Source organism: Triticum aestivum, chromosome 7D, assembly GCF_018294505.1.
Source record: "Triticum aestivum cultivar Chinese Spring chromosome 7D, IWGSC CS RefSeq v2.1, whole genome shotgun sequence".
NCBI classification, from domain to species: domain Eukaryota; kingdom Viridiplantae; phylum Streptophyta; class Magnoliopsida; order Poales; family Poaceae; genus Triticum; species Triticum aestivum.
In genome coordinates, this window is record NC_057814.1 from 168,256,403 (window position 1) to 168,270,783 (window position 14,381).

At 44.2% G+C, this 14,381-nt stretch overlaps 1 long non-coding RNA gene across 1 annotated transcript; it reads right to left on the reverse strand.

Moving 5' to 3' along the window:
• Positions 1-7,931: 7,931 nt before the first annotated feature.
• LOC123167889 (uncharacterized) lies at positions 7,932-9,531 on the reverse strand. The gene is made up of 3 exons (XR_006484126.1): positions 9,411-9,531; positions 9,111-9,200; positions 7,932-8,616 (listed from the first exon to the last, which is right to left on the reverse strand). It is a non-coding gene; the product is annotated as an uncharacterized lncRNA (long non-coding RNA).
• Between the last annotated feature and the right edge of the window lie 4,850 nt (positions 9,532-14,381).

Genomic DNA, 14,381 nt, shown 5'->3' on the forward strand with positions numbered 1-14,381 from the left:
TTCTTATTCTAGGACAACAGCAAAGTCAATATTACAATGATGAAATGCGATTAAATACAGAGACATAAGCAGTGTGAACAATATGCGCCAACTTAACATGTGTTAGGACTCTAGCTCCTGCTGCTAGTCAAGATATTAACTCCGGCTAATTCTGAAGAAGCCGTTGTGCTGGCAGAGAAGTTTGGGCAAAAGGAATGATCTCTGGAAAAAAAGAAGTTTCAAACTAGCTAGGCACGTGAAGGTGTTGAAAGAGAACGGAATCTATAGAGCGAATTTTGCACTACTTGACCCATCTTTGTATAATGGCTACGGATTAGCAGCTCAAGAGCTTCCCAAAATCTATCCCTAGCTAGGCTCTATGTGGGGCTTATAGCATGATTAGGACTTTGTCCTAACCGCAAGCATGTCTTATTCTAGCCAAGTGTGTACTGACCATGAGCACCATCTCCTTGCGGCGCCAAACAAAAAGAAACAATGTCCGCCCTTGTGCTCGCCTAAATTTGGAGGTTACCGGAGCTGGCAAAGTGAGGCAGTTTTCCTTGAAATATGCTAAGCAAAACAAGGGCAAGTCAAACACTAGCTCTCTGACCCTTTGAGGGGACATGAATCAGGATTTCTGAAGTGTAGGAGTGTTTCTAGCAGGATCTGGATATGGGTAAACGGTAATATCAGGATTTCAGAAGTTTGAGGAATTTCTGGAGCCCAAAAAGCTGCAGACTGTTGCTTTCCTGAAACAATGTTGGCGTTAAGCCGTTAGGCATCTTTCTATTCGGGGATTTGGATGGTTCCCACTGTGTTCAACGCAGCACGACGCGCGTGCTGATACTGTCTATATAACTGAAAGGCACTGTCGAGAAAAGGATGGTGATGGTGTAGGGGGTTTATGGTTCAGACCGTTCTACTCCCTCCGTCCCAAAATAAGTGACTCGGACTTTGTACTAGCTTTAGTACAAAGTTAGTACAAAGTTGAGTCATTTATTTTGGGACGGAGGGAGTAACTTGCTCGCGAGAGGCTCTGAACGGTTTTGCGTGTCTGAAAGGCTCGCTTGGTGCCCTTTGGACACATATTCAGGCTCGAAATTCACACACAGACTGTGACTGAGTTCGACCAAAACTGGTCTGGACACTGGATTCTGGATCATGTGCATAGCATGTACGTATGTGCTTCAGGTTTGAAAGACTGCATGCACCAATGACCAAACCATATTTACCATGTTTTATCTACTTTTCATGATTACTACTACTACACACACACCTTCTAGAAGTGGTACGAACTACAGATCGATCCACCGGGGTTGGAAAAATAAGAATTGTTCAAAACAATTATGCATCCAGCCAGTATTAAACAGTTGAGGACATGAATAGGCCCAGCGGCGGATGCTTCACCAACCAGCGAGTTAAATCACTTAGACAAGGCTGTCAGTCGCTCTTAAATTGTATGGGACTCGTCGTGTGGCGAGTCCTTTCTGCACAAAGGACATGGAAGATCGGCATTGCCTGTTTCTTTCAACAGTACTGTATCAATTTGCCTTCCACAAAATTTCCTCTGCCTCTTTTGTTTGGTAATGCACTCCGTAGCACGGTTTATTTGGATCCTTGCAGCATGTTGCATGACTGCATCTGTATAAATAATGCAGGAGGACGGTATTGGTCTGCTTGAATCGACATTTTTCATGGACATGTTCCCACGACGCGACCGGCGATGATGAAATTGAAAAGACCGGGTAGATTTATGGACTTAAATTGCATTTCGTCGCGCTTATTTTCTATGCTATCTTGCTAGCTAGAATAGGTTAGTTTTCAACCAATCCAATCTCAAGACGCAGATGAAGAAAGAGAGTGCTGTAGACACCTGACCTGACCTGACCCCAACTTATCGACTGTATATTCAACAGCCTACAGACTAGTGTCCAAGCCAACTCTTCTTTGGCATTTCTAGAACATAGCGACACTTGCAGACAGAAGAAAAAGCGAGCAGAGATTCCAATTTCACTTCAAAGAGAAATAGGTAAACGAGCGAACATGAACAGAAATCGGTAAAAGGCCTCGTGCTTAATCGATCTGTTCGTTACTTATAACAAATCATAAAGGTCGCCGGACAGCAACCGTGCGACCGGACCGGACGGTCGCCGAAGAGCAGCCCGGCGAATTCAACTTGCACAGGCCCAGTGGTCGTAATTGACCTACCGCGCTGCACGAGCGAGAGAGGGATTTCGTAACATCATCTTCACATCATGACACGGTCACTACGGCAACAGAAAAGATAGAGACAGAAACGCTGAAGACTTGCACAGGTGAAAACCGATTGATTGGCCGGCACTTTGCACTGCCCAGTTAATCCGCGAATCTCGGGCATGAAGAAGTCGGAAAGTTACAGGAGCAGAGACGGATGGGGTAGGTGACTGGCGAGCTGAGAGCGTCCATGGCAGGCAGCCGCAGAATCACGAGCAGAGACGGATGGGTTAGGTGTCAATCGGCCATGCGGTTTGCAGTTTCTGCACGCTTCAAACCAGAGCACCAAAGCCACTAATTGACTGCTTTTTTTTTTCCTCCGTTACGAGAGCGTGCGCGCCTTCTTTGCATTGCGCCTTGCAACTTCCCCGGCCAATTCTTTGACCACACCAACTCGTGCATTCGGACTTCGGGAGCTGCAGTTTTTTACTAGTACCTTTTTCAGCACTAGCAGACCAGCAGTTTGGTTCAGAGATATGTATTTCATTCTCTGTGATATTCGTAGAAAACTGAAGCGAAGAAAAAGGGCAAACAGACGAGTAAGAATGAGCGCAGGATCTGAAAAACAAATGCAGTCATTCCGTGCCGAATGCATGCTCCTTATCTTCAGGTTTGTTAGGTTTTCAGATCGTCTCTTATGGCCGTATATGCATCACGCATTTGACAATTGGGATCCGGCTACATTTTGTCGCTCGCTGATGGAGAAACCGGGGATGGTGTGCAGTTTGACCCATGGAGGGGGCATCTGCTGGGTCATAGAATGTGTGAACACATGATCGAAGCAGTCAATGTTAGAAGAGGATTTCGTCAACGGTTAACACACGCAGAGACACACACGAATCTTGTCCGCTGGTTAATCATCACACCGTGCCATTTCATAGAATAGTATTCCCTTTGGTTTGGTACTAGCTTAAAAAACTGTACCCCGTTTTGTATAGTTATCCTCAAGTTTTCTTTTGTTTTGTCATTGTCGTTGTTATCTTCGAGTGTTAGCACTCAGCACGCACTGCTCACTTCAGTTTCATCAGAGGATTTGGAAAATCCTATAAAGACACGAGCAATTAGCGCAAAGCCAGCATTTTCAGTGCATCTTCCTGACCGGATCGTTGCTTAATCAACCCCAATGAGTAGTGGGGTCAGACGATTAGGCGGGTTGGGGCAATGTGATAAGAAAAGATGAGATAGGTATCGTGGTCATGAGAAAAGGCAACCTGGCACGCTGGTAAAGGGTCATGGACGCTTTCAAAAGCCACCGCAAATTGGCCCAGTCGGAGGAATGTCAAGCTGGCATGTTGCATGCCATTGAAATGGCTTATGCGTAGACAGCCTAAGAGAGCGAAGTTCAATGGAAATTCCATAGGCAAGAATAAGTTGCTTGCCCAACACTACTGCTGTGAATGATGATTCGGTGAAATGAGCACCGGGGGCGGTAAAAGTGAAGATTGACTTGGCAGTACTCCATTCACTGCCAATGGAATGACAGCATGATTGCAAACTCGTGTGTCGTGTGTGTGTGTATGCATATGTGGTAGATACACTGGAGGTGAACAAGAATTGGAGTTCAAGGGACTGGTAAGTGGAAACTTAAGCAAACGCAACTTACCGATATTACGAAAAAGGGTTTCCCCCGCTTTATATATAAAGCACCAACACTTACATCCAAGCAACCGATACAAACGCACGCCACACAACCCAAGGCAAGATACAAGAATGCCGGGCACCGACACACAACCTTAACGACTACCAAGACCAACAAAATGAGCAAAAAGAACCGCTTGTAGCTGACGGAGACCACCATCAAGATGAGAGATCATCCGGGAAGAAGTGCAACGGACAACGCCGGGCCAAGGGCTCCAAGACGATGCCTCCAAAAAGGGCACGACCACGGACCGTCGCCATCGTCCGATCCAAAGATCAGGTTTTCACCCGGAACAAGAAGACGGGAGGAGTGAGAGCACCACGACGGAGCCTGCAAGGAGGAACACGACGTCCGCGGACGCCGCCACCGTCGACCCATGCACGGACAGGTAAGTGATGAACCCCGGTGCTCCACCCTTCCGCTGCATCCCCGGTCCGCCAACCACCTGCAACCATGCCACCCAAGCGGCCATGGTTGCTCGCCTGCATCCGAGTCGCGTAGCCCGCCACGACCAACGCGACTCCCACCGCTATGGCCACGACCGGCACCTCTGCGCCGGTGACGGGGTACGCAACAGCGCACCCGCCCCCCCTACCAGCTCCCCCCCCCCCGAGACTCCCTGTCTCGCCCCCGAAGCCGAACGCCCAGATCCGCAAGAGAGCGCCGGCCACCGCCCGTTGCCGAGGAGGAGGGAGCACGGAACTGTCAAGCCGCAGGCATGTGAGGTCACCAGGGAGGCCCTCCCGCGCCGAGCGCCGCCGTCCAGCCGCAAGGGCCCGGCTGGACGGGGCCGCCCACCTCCACCGCTACCGCGCCGCCCTTCCACCAGAGATCCATGGCGAGAAGGGCCGCCCGCGACCCGCAGCGCCAGACATGGCGCCGAGGTGCTGCTGCGAGGCAGCCGCCGCCGCCACCACCCGCCGACCTGCACCACCACCATGCCACCCGTCGCCCGACGCCACGCCGCCGTCGCTGACCCACTCCGGAGCGCCGCCGCGCCGCTACGCCCGGTATCGAGCGCAACATCCCCGCCGGCGAGATCCGGCCCGCGCCGCACCTCCCGCGCAAGGAGACGAAATGGCCCCGCCGCCGCCGGCGACGACCGGGCTTCGCCCGCTCGTGCCCCCTGGCGGCGGCGAGGGAGGAGAGAGAGGAGGAGGGGGTGGCGGCGGCAGCGCTAGGGTTGCCTCCCGGACGCCCGCGGGAGCGTCGCTGGAGGGGAGAACTTACCGATATTCTCCGGGAGTAGCTTTTATGCCTGTCTATGTCTATCCTAGACTTTGTGATATCTAGCAGAATACACGGCCTCCCAATACGGACAATTTCCACAATCCTTGCTGAAAAGTGTGATTTAGTAGATGTGCCACTGCGATCTCTGTGATGATAAATAGTACAAATTAATTACCATTTGTTGTTCCCACTCTAAGTCTGTCCAACATAACTGAAAAAAAGGATTGCCGCTACTGGCTCACGGCAGTGGTGGAGCCAGGAATTTGCTCCTTGGTATTCATTGTAAAAGAAAAATTGCAATACGATAGAAAGTGGTGGAGCCAGAATTTTTCTCTCCAATGCAATAGAAAACAAACTTGAAGGGGAGTCTTGACATAGCGGTAAAGCTGTTGCCTTGTAACCATGAGGTCACGGGTTCGAGTTTTGAAAACAGTCTCTTGCACTGCGTACAGTAGACCCAAAGTGATCGGACCCTTTTCCAGACCTTGCGCAAATGTCCGAAATAATGCAGATTCTTACATTACAAGCACACAAGAAAAAAGAAAAAATAAATCCAGATTCGTTCTAGAACTTCATCAAACAAAGACAATAGTTGCTAATGCACACATGTACAAAGCCTGGCAATTAGCTATCCAGCAGAGTCCGTTTCAAAAAAAAAAACTATTCAGCAGAGTTCCAAGTGGTCACATTCAATAGCAGTATTGGAGTTTTGGACTTGCCAATAGAGAATTTCTTGGGTTTGTTTTATTTTGAAAATCGAACAATACATAGCTGCATTGCATGCGGTATGCTTGCTGAAAAATATATTCTTTTAACAGTTTAAACTGCTGCTTTTAAAGTAGTTTGTTTTAACAGTTTAAACTGCTGCTTTTAAAGTAGTTTGCATAGTGACGTGGCTGAAAATTTCTAAATGATTACTTGATCATGGTTTTCATTTTAATAGTTCGCAGATGGAAAGGATTCATAAACCTCGGTCACATTGACTGCTACCCCCGAACCCGGTGAATGTGAGTCTGGGTCTCCATGGGCTCCAACTAGGTTTAGGCCACTATCGGCCTCCCCGGTGGGAGATAACCTCATCATGTTGCATTTAAAAGAAATTTTCAGGCATTTCAAAAATATGTATGTGACATTTTAAAAAATGATAATTTTTGGCATAGTTAAAAAATGTTCCAACGGTTATTCAAAAAGTGTTTAGCACATATTTCTCGTAAATATATTCAAAGTAGGTATTTTAGAAAATGTTAATCATGTATTTATCAAAGGTTAAATGTATAAAAAATGTACAATGTGTATGAATAAAGTAGACGTCAAAACATATATATATATATATATATATATATATATATATATATATATATGAAAAAAGGTTAAGCCTGTATAAAAAAAGTCCTAATGTATGCAAAAAATATACAATGTGTATGAAAAATTAGACATTCGTTGACTAAACATAAAAATGAGATAATAAAAATTAAAAGGAAAAAAATAAAATAAATCATAGAAATTTTAAGGAACAAACAAACAAAGAAGGAAAAATAAAATAAATAGGAAAAGGGTAAAATCCAAAGAAAAACAAAAAAACCACTCCAGAAAAGTGAAATAAATGATAACAAAACAACAGGAAAAAAACTCACGTGCAACTACACAACATAGTGGGAGCAGTGCGCCGCATTGTACGCGAGACCTATTACCACTGGCAACGGGTGAGAAATAGCATTTGTGCTGGCTCACTGCTCCATCCATACCTTATGTTGTCGGCCCATTGGAGCATGGTCTTGCCTCACAGTCGTACTCTGGCCCAATAGCTAGATCCGACCCAGTTTATGGTGCAGGGTAACATAAGGACAGCGGCTTCCAAGGCAAATCCCTTTTAACGAGCGCTCCTTCGCAGCGCTTGTAACGATCGGTTCGGGAGCACTTCACACATGACAAGTGTCGTGCGCTGAGCGCTCCTGCAAGGGAAAACCAGCTGGCGCGGCTGGTTCCCGGTTTTCCTTTTCTGGTTTGTGGTTTCGTGCGTTTTGCAGTTTGATCCTCAAACTACTAAAATTTTCCGTTTTCCCTTTCCGCGCAATAACACAAAGAAAACTAGATAATACCCCGCGCATTGCCGCGGAATTATTGGCAATCAATTCGGGGTGGAGATGGGAAAAATTAGCAAACGGGAAGAGATGAACCTGACCAAATAAAACACATGTTTCAATCAAGATAATCATGTGTGCTATAGAACCAAACTCAATGAATACTGAATAGTTTCTTGGGGAAAAACAACAATCCTTAATGTCTCAAGAAAGAATATAATGATTTAAATTGCAAGAAAAGAATTACTATATGTAAGGCTGGTTGATTGGTAAAAATAGCTAAGCATACTTGTAATTTGAGGTCACTTGAACCTCACTTAGAAAAGGTAGGTAGACAAAATAAAAGTTGAGTATTGCTCTTGTGCCACTGAAACCAGTCATAAAACAAAAAAAAGTGCACATACGAAGAATAGCTCCATTGAGGGGTTATTTCCTTGAAAAAGGAGAATATAAAACATTATAGAAATGTAATAACATGGTTCTGTATATAAATCATTTTGAAGCACAATTATAGTTTATAGCATAATAACATCAAATCCAAATGTACATCCTTGCTGCAGACCTAGCTTACCAAAAGTCAATGTAGTAGCGAGTAAATATTAGGAAGAGAGGTGAAAAACAAAGGCCTAAGAAGTAACAACTGGCATACCAGAATGTTGAAGTGGAGTGCACCGGATATAGAACAAAAAATTATACAAATGACAATTCGAAAGAATGAAAATCAAAGCTTATAAAATGCTTCAATTCCTATCATAGTAATCTGATGGGAATGTCAAAATGATTAATAAGCCACATGCATGAAAGATCTATGGAATCTGAAGAACAGAATAATTTAAAGGTTAGAACAACATATATCACTTTGCACCATAACTTATACTACAGAATAATTTAAATTACTTTTACAATGATGAAAATAATACGGTTGCAGAAAGTCAGTCTTATTTGTGAGAACATAGTTTCTGGAAAAAGCTGATGTGCAACCTCAACATGGAACCAGGTCAGAGTTACTTCGGCAGACCATCTATCTTCTTTGCATCCCTTTCAATGCTTATGGTAAATAAGTGAGATAAAGCAGAAAACTGTATAACCTATGACTGTGTACTCCTTTTGGGGATCAAAACACGACGTCCAAGAAGAATTAGTTATTATGTTGGGGTTGAATACCAAAAACAATTATGAGGAAATGAACGATAGAAGTTCTGATAATCTGAACTTCTTACCACCAATGTTTGTTTAGCAAAGCCCACATTCTGTGTATACATTGCGGATGATGTCTTTTCTAATATTTAAGCGTCAATGAAAGTATTTGCTAAAAGAACATGGTGTGGCAATTTGCATAACAGAACTTAGCTACAGTATCTAATATTTACCTCACTGAAGATAATATCATATATATTTGACTGCTAGCTGCAGCAACCTCATTGATCTGCAGTTCTGCACACGAAGTAAATTTTGTTGAGGGAAAAGAAAACAGAAGGGTATCTATCATTAGTCACGTGGAGAAAGAAGATAAAAGATATAGAAAGGTTATGATTAGTAACAGATCTAAGACAATGCAGAAAACCAGAAAAAACAACTCACTGTATGTTTGAGGCCAATCAGTGTTTGTGGATAGGTCACCTGATGATGATATAACAAAGAAACTACCAACCTTAAATTGATTCTTGTCATTTAGCTGCTTGTTGATCTCAGAAGTGTTTTCTTTTTCTTCTCATCTTTGAGTACACGATCAAATTCTTTCATTAAGCTGCAGGAACTCTCAGAAAATATAGACAAATTTAAGACACTACATAACAGTTCAATATTACTACCCAGACAGAGAGGTTGCAATAGTTCATCACACCACCTAAGATGTGAAACTTCATGTTCACTTAGAAGCAAAGAATGGTGCTTTATGAGAGCACATGACAATGTTCAGTCAGACTTACCGCTTGCACTCCCTCATTGCCAGTGAGTCCATCTAGCTGCTTGGATGCCTGTGATAGTCCTTGATCTTGTCTATCTTCTGGAACCCATTCCTAAAACAAAACTTTCCATCAGAATCAATCGACCAAGAGACAACAACCAGTCATAGTTTAGGCACAGGTAGCTGAAATCTGATCCCAGCACGCAGGTGACAATGCAAGAATTAATGTTTTGTAGCACAACTACCGAATAATTTGGGACTAAAGTTTCTTGAAGACATAAAGGATTATTGAAAGAATCATGCAATATTGAACCCCATTTACCTTGCTAATGGGAACATTAGCGCCAATGATAGAGGGGTTCATCTTGTAAACCGCAAGGAAATCCCAGAAACTCACGCTGGCGCTAGAGATGTTCCAATCTGACGGAGAAAATAAAATAAACATGGTAGAGGCAAGCAGAGCCCGAGCCCCTCTTTTTCCTCTCTCGCCGCAGACCACGCCGATTAGTTCACCGAGCTCCACACCACCACAAAGGGAGGAGGAACTGAGGGGATGCAGGACGGGCAGTGGCTAGATCCTTGGTGGCGATGGACGTTCTATGGTGGGTGCGGAGGGCCGCGGCAGATGGGCGAACCGGATGCCGATGATTGGAAGTGACCAGTTGGGCGAAGCTACTGGGGGCCTCGAGGAGAAGCTGCGGGTGTCGGTGACGCATTGCGGGCGGGCGGCGGTGCCGTCCAGGCGTGGTGCAGTAGTGCGACGAAGGTCAAGCGGGCACCAGGGAGTCACTGCGGCCTGGCGGCGACGCCATCCAGGCGAGGTGTGGTGGTCCGGGTGCACAACATCGAGCTCTCATGGTGATTAGTTTTCGCACATCGGACCTCGATTTTGGCAGCGACGGCTCTATTGAGAATAGGAAGATGAGATGTGTAGATCAAACAACCGTGTTTAGATGCATTTGGCCTCTTTGACTACCTCGCCGGTTATAGAAGTAGGAAGAGCAAACTTATAGAAGTAGGAAGAGCAAACGACCCTGGGGTAGGGCTGCAAGAAAAGCTCGAGGCCCGTGAGCCACTCGAGATCGACTCATATTTTAGCTCAACTCGAGATCGATTCGAAAATAAATGAGCTGAGTATGAACACTTTATATAGCTCAATCGAGAAACGAGCTGATCTTGAGCCAGCATTGGCTCGCTCGATTTTAGCTCGATACCTCGATATCATATAAGTATATTAAATAACCTTCATATCTATTGCCAAGAATTAGGATCATTCATTTCCATATATGTTATGTACGATTTTTTTTCTTCACTTTACCTACTAGCAAACATGGAAATTAAGCATGAAGAAAATTTATTCTCATCACGTGGCCAACCGTGTGTTCAATATCTTGTTATTTTGGTCAAAGTTTCAGAGCTGGCGCACCTTCGCCGCCTTCTATCTATGATCTCTTGTTGTTAAATACTAGTCTTCACTTAAGAAAGAATAAGTCAAAATTATAGTGATTTTTCTGTTCTGTTGTGGCCTATCTTTCTTTAAAATTTACCTTAAATGATTTTAAAAATCATCTTATTTAGCTCGAAACTAGTTCGAGATCGAATCGGGATCGTTACAAGCTGAGCAAGAGCCACTCTCTGTAGCTCGACCTTGAGCTTCGCACATTTTGAGCTCGCTCGAATTTTAGTATGAGTTGAGCTGAGCCTAGGCCAACTCGCTCGAACACGACTCGTTTGCAGCCCTACCTGGGGTGGCTGCGTACCGCCGTCCGTCAAAGTTTATGTGGCAAACTGCTGACGTGGCAGCATGTATGCTGACATAATTGCTTGTAGTGGGGAGCAACTTCTTAAGAATGTAAGATACAAGTTCGCGTGCTTGGTTCTCTGTTTCCCTTTCTCGTTTCCCTTTTTGTTCCCATTATATTTCCAAGTAATGGAGATTTATAGGGTAGTTACGGGCGGGGACTACCAACACTATCAAATGTGACCTTTCAAGTAAGGAAAAAACAGCAACTTTTTAATGCAAAACGGCAGTTTTCAGAATCGTTCAATCGTGTGAATTCTGTATAGGCACAGGTGTAGACTAGCAGAGACACGACTGTATAACTTTACTAAATTGAAGAACAGCGCCTCTGGCGCGAGGGAACCTCCTGCTCGCCTTCAGCTCGTTTAATTTTCATAAACATCTTGAAGGGGGAGCATAGGTCGAAGTGCGTGTTGGTCGTGCAACGTGCTGGTTCGTGCGGCGCGTTGTCCGTGGTGTGACACGGCGCCTCCGGCGTGAGGGAACCTCCTGCTCGCCTTCGGCTTGTTTAATTTTCATAAATATCTTGAAGGGGGGGCATAGGTCGAAGTGCGTGTTGGTCGTGCAGCGTGCTGGTTCGTGCGGCGCGTTGTCCGTCGTGGTGTGACACGGCGCCTCCGGCGCGAGGGAACCTCCTGCTCGCCTTCGGCTCGTTTAATTTTCATAAACATCTTGAAGGGGGGGCATAGGTCGAAGTGTGTGTTGGTCGTGCAGCGTGCTGGTTCGTGCGGCGCGTTGTCCGTCGTGGTGTGACACGGCGCCGCCGGCGCGAGGGAACCTCCTGCTCGCCTTCGGCTCGTTTAATTTTTTTTACAGCAGGTCGTGCAAAAGGCAAGCTGCTTTGTTTCGAAAGGCACGGGTTTGAAGCATGTGCAGTCACGTCTGCTTAAGCTAGGCATGGTTGAGGATCTATAGGTTTGTGCGTGCATGCACATGTGTGCATCCTACGAAGGCATTGATATGTTGCCTCCGGAGGCACGGGTTTGAAGCATGTGCAGTCACGTGTGCGTAGGAGCTAGCCACGATTGAGGCGCTCTTGGTATGTGTGTGTGTGTGTGTGGATATTGCTCGGAGGCATGGTGACCCAGGCTTTGATGGCACAGGGCCATGTCGCCTCTGGAGGCACGGAGGGTGGTCTCCAGAGTCACGCGTAAGGGTTCATTTTAGGAGTCACTGCTGTCGTACAAATAAGAAGAGGCATTGTTGTTTATAGTTTACTGGCACTCTCTGATGATGTAAGAGGTACTGTTGTCGAAATAGTTCTTTTTTCAACATGAACACGTAATTTGTAACTACATTATATACAAATATGAGTTACTGATAAACTGTTTTGTCACGTCTTGATAGAATTAGCCTCGCGGGCTAAATCATAAGTTTTAGTCTTCATTCTTGCTGGAGATCTTGCTAATCTCGTCACCCATTTCACTAGCTTTGACTTCATTCATCTCGCTACTTAAGAGAATGTACATTGCCTCTGCCCTTCAGTCTTCGACCTCATCCTGTGAAATTTTGCCGAGAAGAGAAATATATTATTAGAGTTGGTGCATAAAAGTTGTTTATAAGTAAATATATATAGACTTACTATCAAATCTTCCAGGTCCTCGACGAACTTTTCACCATTGTAGAGAAATGCAAGCTTCAAAACAGCAAATGGTGATTCGCCCTTTTCTACCACTGGAACATCTTGCGCGGTATGAATCTGCCATCTTGTTTTCTTTGGATTCATTATTTGTTCAAGTATGGTGTTGAAGACTTCTTTAATCCTAGGTACCTGGGAATTGCATTTTGTAATTGTTTTAATACTGCAACTAGTAAAACTGAAAAAATTGTTATGTATAAATGCTTACAATTGCCAACTTATGAGCATGATATTCCTGAAACTGTCTTTCTCTTTTTTTAGCATCTTCATGTTCCTGAAGAACTCGACATGCTTCATCTGGATGAAATTTATCCACATCTATCTTTTCTTTCTCAAATTCCTTTGGAGTCGTTTCTCGAGGATCAATAATGTGAACTTTGTGTTTGTATTTGTCCAGCACATATAGTACGTAGCAGCATGCTTCTCCATTGGAATGAATGAATATCTGCATACAAAATACTTGTTGGTTTCCTGACAGTTTAATATAAAGTAATTTGATAGAACGCATATTTTGTGATTTTGTCGCGGAGGAAAGGGATGTTACCATGTTTGCTGTTGAGAGCTTTTCCCGTTGATTTTCTTTGAGATACACGGAAACCAGCTGATTCTTTGTTTTCTGCAATTCACTTTTAAATTTTGCAACACTAGTTTTGTCTTTATTTAATTTCAGTATATGCTGCAAACAATAATTACGATGAAAAAGACTGTTAGAAAAAAGAGTTGTGTAACAATATAAAAAGATTAGGTGTTGCAATATAGACAAGATTTTGCTTCTTAAAAGATTACCTCTGCAAAGTTTGGGCCTAATATTACTCTGTCACTCTCTTTTGAATCTTGTCTGCTTTCCCAGATTTCTGCTATGTCATCGAGCACCCTCTTTTCCATATGATGTGGTATGTTCGTCTGTGCTGGTCTTGGACCAAATAGTGCCTTTAGTTGGGCTCCAGTAAGTTGCGTGCTTTCACTGTCCCTCCGGATGCGCCTAAATATAGTTTTGCTGCGACAGGAAGATAAAATAATTTTGGAGGTCACGGTGAGTGAGAAACAGATTTTTATATAATTTTCGCCTCTGTCCAACTATTTTGAGGTGCAATAGAAAACAACTCACTTTTTGTATTCCTCCTGCCAGCTGTCGCTCATGACTAGTTGGAAGAGGTCAGATGCCTCCTTTGTGTGTTGGAAGCAATGAGAATGTTTTGGGTATGGACTGGTGCTCCGTCTTTTTTTCCTTTTTGTTTCATCTGTTTCTGTCAGCGGAAGCATATATGTAATATGTAAGCTCTCGTGATACGAAATACATTGGTGAACCGTGGGATGGGTAGGTCATTACAAGAAAAAAGATAACCAGAAATGATTTTCTTACCTTTGTTGGTGGAAAAGAAGTTTGAAGTTTCTCGTTTGAATTCTTTGGTTCTTCCAGGTAGTTGCTCGCACTTTACTTGGTTTGTTTCACCAAATATGGCTGTAAAAAGGAACTCTGGTTTCCACTCGGCATCTACGTTGCTTTGCTGCATGGAGGTCATTGGATATTCTTTTATTTTTCTTTCACGAGATAATTGAAGGATTCAAGTAGTGCTGCTTGTAAAAATTAAAATTGTTTCTCTCGTACTATTCACTTACATGGAAATCCTCATCATCTTTTATGAGATCAATGCCATTCTAGTATTTTGAAAATTGAACCATGAAGTGTCCGCATTGGGTACCCTGCTATTTTGGAACACAAACTCTGTTAGGTGTTTCTGCTATCCTCTACCAGTTCGGTTCGCTGTTGGCTCATAGCTCCGCTTCGCCGTAATGCTTCTTCATGAGTGCGTGCATCCTTTTAATCTGTGATTACGGTTTGGTTTTATTGT